We start from the raw sequence: 15,586 nt of genomic DNA, 5'->3' as shown, positions 1-15,586 counted from the left end.
TAAATACATAATATTATTTATAGTTCCTGATTGACTCCAATTCATTTATAATAGGCTAGCCCTTCAATAATGACCTTAAGAATTGAAAAATATATTAAGAAAATAATATTACTTATTACGGAACCACATAAAAGATACTTTGTTGCATGTATATTCCTCACAACTGGCAAGAAAAAATTCTCAGCTATCAAATGAAAATGACACCAGAGTCACAAGCACAAATGGCCATGTACAATTTGTAGAATCAGTAAGAAATGCTGCATGTGAACTTTTTCATGCCAACTGAATTTGCTACCTAATAAGCTTCAATTTACTTTGAAACAATTTCATTATGATAAAACAGTACAACTCCGTATATACTATTTTTGTTGTGCCAGTCAACTGAAGATAGCTAATATAAACAAATATCAGGTTTATCATATTTTGTTTTTTTAAACACAAAAGTAGGATAAATGTGCAATAGTCTAACACTATGCTGTTAGATTGAAAGTATTTACTATTAATTATTGGCATAAAGCAAAGGACAACTACTGACACCTTCGATTTTCCATTTTCCTGCATGGACATTGTCTCAAGAGCCTGCTTTTTCATCTCCCCATGCACACGCACTGGGGCATGTACCAATGGGTTAATGGCATGTTCTTTATAGAAAGGATATATGTGGCAATATATGTACCTGGACATTCTTCTTCCCAACTCCTATCATGAGCTGCTTACCAGGCTCTTTACACTTGCCACACCCAAAATAACCATTAAACTGTTTCATACATAGCCACATGGCACAAGCTGGTGCATCCACAGTAACATCGAGGAGAATGGCTTTGTGTGTTCGTACCTCCTGTTCTGTGGGTGAAGGGACAGTTAATCCTTGGAGAAAAGAATAAAGAAAAATATTAAAATTGGAATCAACAAGAGTTACTTATAAACAGATTGTGTGACATGACTCCACTGAAATGGGTCTCGATCAAGGGCATGTTTACACTGTATTGCTATAACAATTGTAGAATAACCAACAGATAAAGTAAACAATTACTCTTGAGAAGTTCCAACAAGTTACTATCACGTTAATTAATATATGTACATGATGTAATTTGATTTAAAAGCCACACCTCAAGTTGTGAACCTTGCAGGTCCTTGTAATTTTCTGCTACAGATTTGCATTAATATTATTTTTCCCACCATATTTAGCTTGCATTAATTTATTTTGTATGTATATTTGGGTGATTGTGCGTGGTAAGAAGAATGACACACTTACCACTAGAGAAAAGCCCCTTGATTGAAAGGGAAAATGGTCTTAGAAATGTTGGTAAGTGCGGCTTTCCTTTCCCAAACCAAAGTCCAGCAAACAAACGATTTTTACGGCTCGATCTGAGAAGAAAAATATATTAAATAAGTAGATATTTAGTGCTTATACTATTAAGAGAAGTCAAATAATTATTGTATGATCATGGAATGTTTGGTTACCTGAACCAATTCTGGTTATGTAAATAAATAAGTGCATCAAACAAATACATGTATACTATACAGTTCCAGGGTCCAAAACTATATCAAACCTCTTCAAAAAGGAGCAAACTGGTGACTGACTTAAATGTTTAAGTAGCGAGATCATAAAGCTTGGTTGCTAATTTTATATTTCTATCCATTTACTCTAAAATTTCCATTTTACAGTCAAAATGCAAAATTTTATCTCACTTTGCATCTTCTTTAGTGTACTTGTGATAAACCTCAATGAAGAAGCTGATAGCACTCAATAAAACAGATTTGTTTGTTTTGTTTATAATATCTGGTCGCATAAATTGTACATTTTAACCTAACTGAAATACAATATAAATCTATTATATATAACCAAATAGTGAATAGGAATCCTAGTCTAATAGTAGAGTGCTTGATTATATATATGCTTAACAAGCCATGTACATTAACCTTTCCAGTGGTGGCAGTTCATTAATTGTGAGATAAACTGGCCAGACACTAGCACCTGTAGAACGCACAATTGCTACACCATCTGTATTTGCTAGAAATGATAAATTGCTTGGATCATACAGGAAACCTCCTTCTGCACACAGGCGGCCCAAGCTCACTGCACGTGACTCTTGCTTGCGAGCGGTGTTGTATTACAAACGGATTTACAAAGGCTTGTATGGGATGTCAACGGTTTTTTCTTAAAGGAGCTGTGTCACGAAATTCAGCCAAATTAGGTAATTACAAAATGCCCGTTAAATTAAGAGAAACGTAAAAATAACCGCTTAAAACATTAAAGGAAGGTTAAAATAACACAACAGAAACAACAGATGCCACGGATGGGAAAACTGAAGAAGATTGAAACGGATTGAAATTACGGTTTTTGAAAACTATTCAGCCTAACAGTTTTTCAAAGTTGACCCCTGCTGCTTGCAACTTAAAAAATAATGCTCAGGAGACATATTTGTTTGCCTGTTTTGTCATTTACCTGTAAATTCTTTGCTTAGTTTAAGTTCCATAGCGATTGAGGTCGAGTAATTGGCAAAATTAAACAAAATGAACTGGACTGCCGTGACACAGTCCCTTTAAAAGAAGGGAAAATGTTATGTTTTCAAATAAAATCGACTTGCCTTATTGCCTTGTTGTATTCTTTGTTGTTTGCCCGCGTCTCCGGCCGTTTTGAAGCGTTTTCGGCGAGTTAGCGTGTTTTTGGTGTTCCACTGCTAAGATAAAGACAAGGCAGCACAGAGATTTCAGGAGCAACCAGGAGTGTCCGTCGCTCGAGGCGAATAATTCCGCTGGAAAATTACCCCCCGGCCTCAATTCCTCCACACATTCAAAGCAGAGATGTTGCAGTTCCATGTCCATTCACTCGATTCGCAATACCTCCCACAGATCGTTCACTAGCGATGCTTTTATCTCTTGCTCGATCGGCTTCCCAATTTCGAATTACGCTCGTCCAAACTGCCGTGGACACGTTCGCCGATCGCATAGTATGTCGGGTAACTAAAATAAGCCCGGCGAGGGTAGCCAGCGTCTTGCAGTCGACAAACAAACCCGTTAGCTCCCCGGGTCCCCTCGAGAGGTTTTGTCAAGACCGCATTGTTTATATCGACCAATCAAAATCGACTGGAAATGTGTTTGCAAATTCAAAAATAAAAATCGCTTTTAATTTGCTTTGATCGTGGAGTGAATACAGAATCGTCCTCGAGGAATTCGCAGAATCGAACGTGATTTAAGACTTTGTATCTATAGAGTGAATTGAATAAAATGTAAAAATTGGTTTTAGTCCCTTATTTTACTATAGCGGACCGCAAAGGAAACCTATGTTTGGAATCGAAGGACTCAAAAACGGAAATTTGGTTTATCAACGGAGTTGATAAATGTAAATTGACCACCGTACAGAGAGTGAAAAACTGACGTCTCGAGCGTTAGCCCTTCGTCAGCCGTTCACTCTGACATTTATCAACTCCGTTGATAAACCAAATTTCCGGGTCCACGGCAGTTTGGACGAGCCTAATTCGAAATTGGGAAGCCGATCGAGCAAGAGATAAAAGCAACGCTAGTGAACGATCTGTGGGAGGAATTGCGAATCGAGTGAATGGACATGGAACTGCAACATCTCTGCTTTGAATTTGTCGAGGAATTGGGGCCGGGGGTAATTTTCCAGCGGAATTATTCGCCTCGAGCGACGGACACTCCTGGACACTCCTGAAATCTCTGTGCTGCCTTGTCGTTATCACCTTAGCAGTGGAACACCAAAAACACGCTAACTCGCCGAAAACGCTTCAAAACGGCCGGAGACGCGGGCAAACAACAAAGAATACAACAAGGCAATAAGGCAAGTCGATTTTATTTGAAAACATAACATTTTCTCTTCTTTTAAGAAAAAACCGTTGACATCCCATACAAACCTTTGTAAATCCGTTTGTAATACAACACCGCTCGCAAGCAAGAGTCACGTGTAGTGAGCTTGGGCCGCCTGTGAAAAAGTTGAGTGAAAAACTCAGAGCCACTACACATGGCTACTCTCATAGTCAAATTTGCCTGTCTGGTGAGGCTTTCTTGGAATCTTTTTGACTGCAAGCAAGCCCAGTAGAAGGCCAATCACTGAAGCAAAAACAAAAGAAACGGAGAAAAAGGAAAAGAAAAACAAAAAAACAATTCAAAAATCTCAAAATTTTGATTTCTGCGCATGCCCGAGCCTGAATGTCGTAAAACGGGATGCTAGTGGCAAGAAGGGCAAACTGTTGTTTTGCAAATGCCTTTTGGACCAGATTAAAGCTAATTTGGCCGAAATACAGCCAGAAAACCACCAAAATGTCCAAAAAAAACGCTTTTTTGACAAAAAGCTCCGGGAGTCAATGGGTTAAAGTTTTAAAGCGATTCATCGTTACAAGAGGATCATGAGAGGTACCCTTGTTACCAGGCCCTTACTCCATTACTCAATTCTCGTCCCCCGTCCCCAGAGGCCTCGATTCCAACGAGAGCGCGGCCTCTGGGGATGAGAATAGGCGATTCCAGAATTGCGCAGGGAACTATGGCGAGATTTTTTTTTAACTAATCGATAAACCATTTAAATCGATAAATATTTGACCAAGTTTGGTGATTTTAGGGTGAACAGAAACCAAGTTATAGACCTTGAAACATGGTTCAAAATCCATGGTTCAAAATCTGTATAATGTCGAAACATCGTCCCCCAAAACCATACAAACTCTTATTTTTTTTATCAGTTTTGTGACAACTGTAAAATCCCGTCATTCAGCTACCATTTGAAAGAGGCTGAGACGAAAATCACGCATGTTTGCCCATTTCTCAGAGTATCACAGAAATCATAAAAAAATGTAAGAGTTTATGTGGTTTTGGGGACGCTGTCTCAACATTAGGGCCTTGCATACGGCGGCTGAGCTCGCAGTACGAACGGCAATCAAAACTTAGGTGTCCTGACAAAACGATACGATAACAGCCTTTTTCTTCGCAGTTAACAAAACTAAAGACAGTACGTAAGTTGCTTTGGCCTCTACTAGTAGTTAACTTGAGTATTCCGGGTTTAAGTTGATGAGGAAAAGCATATTTTGTTCAAAATAACACAACTATTATCCTACTTGCCGATACTCGACGACGAACAACGAGCGAGTTGCCATGCCGAGCGCCGGCGACCCATTTTTGGCGCCAAAAGACAAGCTTAGAAACACAAAATGTCAAAATGGTACACATTTTTACTTATTGTAAACTGTAAAAAATTGCGATAAAACATTTCTTAAAAAGCGACGACGTTTCGACGTTATCTGAACGTCATTATCAAGTCAAAATATGTTAGTGATTTTTGGTCTATTGATAATGACGTTCAGCTAACGTCGAAACGTCGTCGCTTTTTTAGCAATTTTTTTTAATCTTAAAATGATTTTAAGAAATGTTTTATCGCAATTTTTTATAGTTAAATGCTTTTCAAAATCACTTCTTGTTCGTATTGTAAACTGGTATGGTTTTTGAAGTGCTGTTTAAAAAACGAGCAGCAGTGCTTTATCGGGTTTAAAAGCACGAGGCGTAGCCGAGTGCTGTTAGACCCGATAAAGCACGTGCTGCGAGTTTTTTTAACAGCTTCAAAAACATGCCTGAAACGCGTGTCCAGAGGGAATCAAAACAATGGAGTTTTTGTGCAAAGAAGAAATAAGCATATAAGAAAAACAAGTCGACCTAATAAGCAGTATGGTAATTTTTAAAAGCATACCTTTCTCCTTCACTCCTTATTCTTCGTTGACGCCGGTCGAAGGAGGTTGGCTTAAAATGCCGCCTAAAAGAAAGTTCAGAGAATTTTTACAAACTGCGCACCAAAGAAGAAAAAGCACTGCTGATAAAACCCGTTCCAAAATGAACACGATATCAGGGGCACCCAACGGCAATTTTCGGGAAAATATCTGTTCGGAAGACGATTTGAGATCTAGAATTTTCGGAGCATTTGTAGTAAAATTTCTTGCTTGCCTGCTGCTCCTAGGATTTTCGAACATCCACAAAATGGTATAATTACCCATTTTTAAGGGATTTTGACCCTAAAAAAGGCCACCGGGAGCCTTTTCCTGGCTGAAATTTTCGAGAAGGTAAGTTTTTATCCCTATAATTTTCGGATCAATAGACTTTCAGCTAGGAAATCCAAACAGATGAAAAGTTTTTAGGGGATAAAAATATGCCTATATCTACCGTTTGAATACTAAAATACGTTCAACAATGCTATGTTAAGTGGTTTTGAACTATATCCTCGTTGGGTGCCCCTGACGATATGTCCCAAAGTGGTCTTTTTATATTTTCGCACAGTGGCAAAATGCAAGGCTGAACAAACGAGCAGCGAACGAAGACGCAGCGTTCGACGTGGAACTGGACAAAATCCAAAGTCTAGATACGAACATTATTAACATGACGTTGAGTTTTTGGTTGACAAAATTTACTGAAGACGTCTGGAAGGAGGATGGCTGAGATTGCGATGAAAATGATTAGGACTATTTCTTAAAAATCACGAGTAATCTTTATATAAAGATCACTAGTGATCTTTATATAAAGATCACGGTAATCATATTATCATTAATAATTCAGTGGTAAATTCATTGTTTATGTATTGTTCCCCGATTTCCCCCGAGACCGAAATCAAAACCCTCTCCGGGCTTTTCAGAATGATCATTCTATACCGGGTATAAAGATGCAAGCACGTGACTGATTTCTGTCATCTGATAGGATAATAGGCTCATGAATTATTTATGAGTTTTTGAAATGTAAATCCCTTTTCGTGGATATTTAATACAATTTCCAGTGAAAAAAGTTGCCTGATTTCGAAGCCTTTCCTGACTCGTTTACTTGACGTCAGGACACTAGATTTTTTCCCGCTTGCTGAATCCTGATTGGTCAATTCAAATTTCCCGCGCGCCAGCTGTATGCAAGGAGAGAAGTTTGAATGGATTTTTGGACCATGTTTTGAGGTCCATAAGTTGATCTCTGTTTACCCTAAAGGCATGAAACTTTGTCAAATGACTAATCTCAACGTGATCTTTCATACAGTGGTGTCAGTGTTAGGACTGGTTAAAATATGAAACTCGCCTACTGGCCGGTGTATGTTAAGCTTACATCTGTGAGCGTGCTGGACTGTGGAATAAAGATTCGCGAAATGAAAGTCTTCTGACATCTTTCTTGCCATTGCAGACAGGGCTGAATAACGTCTGCGCATGTGCGAGATCTCATGGCTCCCGCTAGCGCCAACGGCCTGGGCACCATAAAAACCTCGAAAAAATGGCAATTTCAATCCCGTCCAAGAACCGAGCAATGGCCCCGTCAAACCGCCTCAGGCGACCTTGTCGTGTTTCTCCAGCTCGTGTTCGCTTAATACCTAGCAAGCCCACGCACTGGGCTTTGCATGTGCTCAAAGAACAATAGGATGGACGTAAATAAAATCCAAAACCCGGCGTAACTCTGATGTCATCTCCCAAATCCTCGATAAATCTCTCGTGTTTACGCCCTGTTTTCACCAAATGTACAAGCTTTAAACCCCAGTGTAAAAAAGGTATGTGCCGACCAATGGTCGAGGGAGCTATTGTTAAGATTTCTTTCTACCGTTTTCAGTGTGGCTCTACCTTTTCACCATAAACTGGGCACCATACGAAAAACGCCGCCATTTTTTCGAAGTTTGGTATGGTGCTCAGGCCGTTGGCGCCAGCGCGAGCCATGAGATCTCGCACATGTGCAGACGTTATTCCGCCCTCCTGCCAATTGCAACCCGAAAATTGGTGGTGCAACCCGAAAATTGACACAAATTTTCTCAATTTTTACCGAGCGGATTTCGTCTCACAGGAGGGAATTCTCTGGGCATATCTTTGAGAGTGACCGAGAAAAAGCAATTTAAAATCTTCGCTTTTGCTTCAACGTTAATTGGTCAAGTTAAACGGCTCATTTTGTTCCAAACGGACACTATCATTATTATACTGATTACGCAAAATATTTTATAAGCCTATGAAGTTTTCTTTTACATGTAACAGTAGCGCTTGATAAAAAAAAAAAAACAAACAAACATCGAAAGTTTCGAGTTCAAGAGTAGCTTTCTAATTTAATTATTTAGCTAAAATTTGACTGCTATGTAATAAATAAGAATTCGCTTGCAGCGCTGTCTTGTAACCAACAAGTTTTATGGAAGGTAATTACCTTGAAAAATTAAACTTAACCTTGCATGTACAGTAATTTCTATGCGCACGTTTTTTTTTTTAAGAAGCACTTAAATTAACCGGGTATGTCGGTCAGCGGAAAATGTTTTAGACCTAGAGTATTCAATATGGCGGGCTGAGATACTGAGGGACGAAGGACTTAAATTTGTGCGAAAAATTATCTGCCAATGGAACGAGGAGACGAGAAGGTGAAGGCTGGACAATCAGGGGCGTAGCCAGTCTTTTTGCATAGAGGGTTCCTACTGTTTATTGCTTACCTAATTGGCAAGCGAGGGCCGGAGGCGCTCTTTACTAGGAAGGGGCGAGGGGTTCCGAGAGCATGCTCCCCCGGAAAATTTTTAAATTTTGGGTCTTCAGAAATGGCATTTCCTTGATTCTGAGCACAAATTTCCAATGATTTCAGCGCCAAACGTAGTTAGCATTTCTAAGAGGAGATTGTAAATCTCGTTTTCTGAAGAGGTCTACCGTAATAGAATTAAAAATGGGTAATATAAGAGTTGTTTAACATATATAAATTAAATTGTTCATCAAATGCTGTAGACTTGTGTTTTACCGTTCACTCGGCTAGGATATCAGAAGAAAGGAGGTGCCGTGGATACTTCCGTGCAAACATGCTTTAATACCATAATAAACGTTCATTAGCGCAACGTACATGCCTGAACTGCACTGTTGGGTAGGTCGTGATCCGCGTTTAGCCACTTACGCCGCCAACGAAAAACTTCCACATCAAATGAAAACCTGGGGTGATGGTAGGTCATCTGCATTGTACTGCAAAGCAGCTTGCCAGCACAGGGTTTCCTTCTCGAGAAACTAGCCGGGCCGGAAGTAGGCACGGGAGGCTCGTATGATCCGTCCAATTTATGCACCCTCATAATATTGTAGTCTGTGATATTAATAATACCTATTTTCATAACCCAAAAGGGGGGTTCCAGAACCCCTGGAACCCTCCCCTGGCTACGTCCTTGCAGTCAATGCTGCAGGGCGGGACCAAATTTATGCATTCTCAGTACATCTGTTGACATAATGCACGAATTAGAAGTTCGACGTTTGAGTCGGTGTCGAGAAAATGAGAAATTAAAAGTTGCTCAAAATCCGTTACAGACTTATTTCGTAAAATTTTGGCTCTGAACGCGATTTATCTTTACCAATCACCTGTGAAAATTTCATTTTAGGTTTTATGGTAAGTTTTCGAGCAATCCTTGATTAAACCCGTGCTCATGTGACGCCATGTCTTGCGTACGAGAAAGGAAGAGTAAATGTGAGCTCTTTTTTTATCGTTGTTTATCGACCTTTTTTGTCATATTTTATTGGTCCTAGGCTTAAACACATGTTTGAACGGAGTTTGAAACTATCACTTAATATACTTAATATACTATCACTTAATATATAGTGATTTAACGCCTTTCTTGCGTCATTTTTGATCTCGCAATTAATACTGATGTCTGGCAAGCAATCGTAGTGAGTGCTACTGAGACTCGGAAAAGCTGTAGAAAGCCTCCTTAAGAGTAAAAATTTTCCACAAGATCACCCGTACAAAAACCTAGCTTGTGTACAGCCGCCCCCTTCCCTAAAAATCGGGGAAAGAAAAACAGGATTAGCGATGCCGCTACACAAACGTCTCTCTTCCTTATTTTTTTCAGGAGAGAGGGTGCTTGAACACAAACTAACTAGGCGCAAAAGAAAAACAACACTTCGATGTCTCTGACCCCGATGCCGAAATGAACTTTCAAACAGACTTCCATATTTACTACTGAGGAGCCGGAGTAGTTTAAATTTCACCATTTGGTGTGATCAAAAGGCAGAAATGTCCAGGAAAACTAATTAAACTTTGGAGGAGGCCGGAAGAATCCCTATCGGCTATAGGAGAAGAAAGGAAGAGGAATGGATGTCAGAACACACTTGGACCATGGTGGCTGAAGGGAAGTGTATAAAGAAGCGTCCGAGTGACAATTATAACAATCAAAGCTTCGAGAAAGAATTAGCCATGAGAAATCAAATGGACAATGAAGAGAAAATTAAAGATGGCAAGATATGATAAGTATAAGTATTCAGGGAGACCAATACGCCGGAGACCGAAAAGGGGTAATATACAAAGTATAAGATGAGCAAACTGAATATTTCTAAACGCACGGTTTAAATTAATAAACAAAACTTTTGACTCAAAGTTAATTTCCCCTTCTCTTTTAGGCTTTCCTTCTCACGGCGACTACTGACCACTCTTTCCTAGCTAGCCTTGTTCTTAGTCTGCTTGTCACCGACAGCAGAGATAAATGCCTGCCTTGCTTGCCTACCTGCAACAGTATCTTTCCAAGAGTGAAGTGCATGGGACTTCGTTTCAAGGTATCTTTGAAGAAAAAGGCGACACATCATTCTAGAGCCTTTTGATACTTCATCACAGCGAAGTGCTTTAAATGGTCGTTTAAATTTGCATTCGAACAACACGACCTATCTAAACCGGTCTCCTTCTTTTGAAGATGATATCAATGTCTGTGGCTTTCTCAATTTATCTTAAGAATGGATCTAATGTGCAATTGTTAATTGGTTCTAAGTAGTATGAAATGATGGCAATGGATATACGGTCAAGCTCTTACTTCCGTACGTTATTAGGGGGACAAAACATTGACTGTATTCTTTGTGTCTGGGTCATGTTGTCAAACGCCTATTTCTGAGTCTTCCTATTACACACGAACCGGTTTCGGTAGGTGCGGTTATCTCGTCAATTAACTTGCAGTCTGTGGTGACATAGCAGCCAAGATATTTGAAACGATCTACTTTGTTCAACGTAAGTCCTGCTATAGAGAAATCAGCTTATTAGTGGGCACTCAAAGTCTCGTTTTCGTTATAATAATCCGAAGACCCATCTTTTTTTTAACAGACTGCTGTAGACGAAAGCATCATTGCGTACTGAATACATAACGGCAATATCGTCTGCATACTAGAGTTCTCTTTAAATATGTGGTGAGTGTCTTTATCTTATGTGATAGATTTCAAGCGTCGAAACCTAAATGCTATATGATAGACTGATGTTCATAAGAGCGGGGTGCAACGTAATAGCAGTTTACCTTCCAAGAAAAATAAGGGACTAGTTTACAAAGTTCAAACGTATCGCCATGAACATCTGAAGATACTGATGGTTACCAAAGAAACTTCATATTCCTCGAACAAGAAGGGGTATATATCTTACCATAACAGCCTGAAATGTTTAGATAACTATTGATAGTAACATTTTTAAACTTTTAAAGACGAATCTCGGAACGAAGTTAGGTTCCCAAGCTCTACCAACATCAAGGACATCAATTCACACCCTCTTTTGGGGTAGCGGCAAAGATAGAAAAGCTGGTGTTGGCTTTGACATCTCCATTTAACCAAATCATATAAATCCGGTTCCTATAAACAGCAGCTTGATGACGGCTGAGGCTCCTCTCACGTAGAGAGACTAACACTATCAAGCACAAAAAGCTGCAAACCTTAAAGATAGGAAGAGCGTATGTGAAATCGGCCAGATGTGAAAATGGGACTTAAAAAAAATCTGATCTCTTCTGGACTCCTGAAAACAAGAGACGGAAAGGCTCTTTCAGATGAAGGGGAAGATGAAGTATCTTGCCTTCTACGCCATCCCAGACATCTCAGAGGCGGAAGAAGACCTTGAGATCTGTCTCCATGATCTAACACAAGATGAGGCCCAAAAGATATTGATAGCAAAGTTCCGAGTAGGAAAATATTTGACGAAAACGCAATCCATCTAGTTAAATCTGAAGCTTAAAGCCGGAGATCCCTAAAATCCGTTGTCATATCCTCTAAGGAGAGAGAGAAGAACGGTGGCGTCAAGGAGAAAAGTAAATGGGACTTGTGATCAAAATACCAAAGCTAGAAAGACAAACTAACTATTACCCATTTAAAAACAAGATCAAATAGGCGAAGTCCTGCAGGGCCCATAGCTTTGTTCTCCGTCAGATCATTCCCCCCCCCCCCCCCCCCACGAAAAAAAAATGTAATGTGAAACAAAACGCTGCACGTTGTCTTTGTTGGCTTTATTTAGATTTTCGATAGTTCTCACAAGTAGACTTTGTTAACTCCTTGGAAACTTGGGCATTGTTCGCAAGATTTGCAACGTATGTAAGTCCTTATTTGACAGCTTGAATGGCTAGTTAGCTGCCATGATTAGTTTAAGGCCAATACAGCTTAAGTGTGAACGCAGAATTCAAACAAGGTTGTATACTGTTTCGTACTTAATTTGGCAGTAGACTGGCTAGTCAGTCACCCAAACTGATCATGAAGCACTGCATTCTGCATACGCCCAATTAATAACTTAGATATCTTGATGAATAACATAACAGAATAACTTTTATCCATACGATGAGTGAACGATTTCGGGCAGTACAGTACTCATGGAGGTCACTCAATCATCCGAGGCTTAAGGTCTCGGTAAAGGAAAACGAGGTGCCCACAGAAAAAAATTCTAGTCGCGCCAGTATTTTCGCTACAAAGGCAAGTTATACATCAAATTAAAGCTAAAAGACTAAATTACCTTATAAAAGATTTTATTTCATCGAATTTCAAAAGGCGCTTAAGTTTTTTGCTCTCGAACTCAGAGGTATCGAGTTTGCTGCTGAAGCTCCAGCCCTTTCGCGTTGTTAAAGGGACTGGTTCACGATAATGCGCATGCGCGCCGTTTTTCTCTTCAGAATAAATTTGTTGGGTCAACACTAAATTCGAAATCGCCATTACCGGTACAATCTTTGAAAATCCTTCGTTTTATTCGGACATCCGTCGCTTTGGCTGGTCTAGTTATACTTCGTTTGTGGTGATTAACGTGTGGTTGTGTCGTTTGACTGGTTACGATTTAAGAAGACGCAAAAAATAATGTTTTGATCATGAGGTTCAAAAGAGCATCGTGGCCGTCCGGCAACAGGACGTTCTCAAGAGTCTTTGGAGATAGAGAAGTTTAGCCTATCGATCTGGTATGGTTCAAGGAGTAGTGTGTGGCCTACGAAAAGAATACAGGACACTTGGAAAGTGGTTAAAGGCATGATTTCGTTCAACTTTGATTTGATTTTTGACTCCGACCTGTAGTTATACCGCAACAGGCCGCGCGATCTTCACCGATCTGGTACCAATTGCTTTGCTTTACCATCGTATATGTCTAAGACTTGATGTTTTAAAATAAATTATTGCCTGAATATTCTGTTTATAATCTAGTTTCTTTATGTGTGCTACTCGATAACATTTGTTTTGCGGAACACTGACCTGATGCAATGCGAATGAATTTGTTCATTTGCTGATAAGCAATTGAAATTTATGCTCAGTTAAGGATAATCTTTATACTCATATGTTGTGTGCTTTTGTCACCGGTCAAGCGCTATTTGTAGGTATTTGCGCGTTTATATAAGGCGAACTGAGAGAACAGTAATAAGATGTTTGTTTACAAATTTTGTTTGCCGATCGGTGACCGCTTTGTTAGCGTGGATACGACCTCGTAAAAATACACGTTGGTAAATGTTTGTTTCAAAGCAGGACAGGGCTGTAAATTTTATTCTTATCGGCTGCAACATATATCTGAGGAGTAGCAAAGAATAAACTTGAATTATGGGGATAAATAAAATCAAACCAAATGCCCGGAAATACTCTCGCGTCGCGAACAATTAATTTGAATTTTGTAAATTTACTTGCGTGCATTTAACTCGCTTCCGATTGGTTGAAAAATAATCAGCTACTGTCAGAACTCACACATGCGCATTATCGTGAACCAGTCCCTTTAAATATTCACTTCCTTTTTATTGCATCTGATTGACAGATAAAAGACCTAAAAAGGGTGTGAGGAAATTTGCATATGTCTCGTATTAGTGGAATTATTGCATTTCAAACTAAAAAGTCGAATCTCAAGCGCGATTTACGCAAAGAAACTGACATAAAATGAGTTACAAAGGGAAATCGGAAAATTCCTCACACCCTTTTTTAGGTCTTTTATCTGTAAATCAGATGCAATAAAAAGGAAGTAAATATTTAACAACGCGAAAGGGCTGGAGCTTCAGCAGTAAACTCGATACCTCTGAGTTCGAGAGCAAAAAACTTAAACGCCTTTTGAAATTCTGGTAATGTTGGCAAACAATTTTTTTTGGACCAGGGAGTCACTGATCTGCCTATGGGCTTTTTTTCATCACCATCTTTTTTTTTCAGACAAATTGGATTGGGATCTTGCAAATTGTGTGAATAAATTTGGTTATGCCGACAAGGGTTCTGTTTTTTTGTAAACCGCCATGAGCTCTTGTTTGGCGAGAGCTTAAGATCGGAACGTTTTAGGACGGTTGAGCGAGAGGAAGGTAGAATGATTGTAATAGGAGGTGAAAGTAATAGGAGATGAAAGTTAAAGTACCGAGGTTTTATTCAGGTTAACTTGCCTGCGGGCCAGTCCTTATTTGTTTTCGCGTTTACCAGGCGGGCGTGGAGCGCGAGATAGGGTGCCTGTCGTGCGCTCCACGCTCACTTCGTACTTTTCTACAGTTAGATGAACACTTAAAATATTAGTTGCAGTTACACTTACCCTCTTCCCCAAAGGCTCCCCTTGAGGAAAGAGCTTTGGTTGGGCTCACTCTGGGCTGGGATCAATTTCATGTTTGCGTTTACACGCTGTTTATTGCCCACGGGGAAGAAAAACTTGGAACCCATTTCGCGGTAAGTAAACACGAGAGAGTGACAAAAATCGTGGAACGTTTTTGACCATTTTGACCCTTTTAATTAAACCTCCACATCAGTTAAGTTTAGCGATAGCGATGCAGCACTTGATTTCAGACAACAAAGGTGTCCTTCATTCACGCATTATCCGGTGCTTGCAGCTGTTGTCTTTGAAAAAAGATAAATTGTCGCTTGTTAGTCCAATTGCACTTGGTTCGAACGACTTCTTAAGGAAAGAATTCTGGACCACTGATGGAAAGAAAACTCCCGAGAGTCTCAACTAGCTTTTGAATTTATTAAACGTAAAAACATTCACAGCAGCGCTTGAAATCGTGTTGTGTTAAGTCCAGTTGTCGGTAGGATTTTGGCGTCAATATGAACACAGCACGTAAACAACACATGATTTCTAGTGTTGGTACATTTCACTTCCTCGTGATCGGTTGAGTCACTTTGGGGTCCCATTAACCCATAGATCTTACCTCGGGAACTGTCTTGGGGAATTCTATTATTCTTTTTGACATATGCATGGAAATTTCCCTGAGGAAATTTCCCTGAGGCAATTTCACTTTGGGAAAGTCGGTTTACACACAAAAAGTCGCCTCCCCATGTGGGCAAGAGCCATTTACCCAAGTAGAATGGCTAGGGTAACCGCACCTATTTTTTAGTGAATCATAACTGATGTCTTAATGTGATCACATTTGTTAGGAATACTGCTCTTTACAAAGCAAGAATTTGTGGTTGTGTACTATTAG

The 15,586-nt window shown here is 39.7% G+C and overlaps 1 long non-coding RNA gene across 1 annotated transcript; it reads right to left on the bottom strand.

Moving 5' to 3' along the window:
- Positions 1-240: 240 nt before the first annotated feature.
- LOC140930835 (uncharacterized) lies at positions 241-2,919 on the bottom strand. The gene is made up of 3 exons (XR_012164889.1): positions 2,592-2,919; positions 1,256-1,368; positions 241-867 (listed from the first exon to the last, which is right to left on the bottom strand). It is a non-coding gene; the product is annotated as an uncharacterized lncRNA (long non-coding RNA).
- Positions 2,920-15,586: the final 12,667 nt, after the last annotated feature.

Source organism: Porites lutea, chromosome 3, assembly GCF_958299795.1.
Source record: "Porites lutea chromosome 3, jaPorLute2.1, whole genome shotgun sequence".
NCBI classification, from domain to species: domain Eukaryota; kingdom Metazoa; phylum Cnidaria; class Anthozoa; order Scleractinia; family Poritidae; genus Porites; species Porites lutea.
This window is presented reverse-complemented; position numbering and strand designations above follow the sequence as displayed.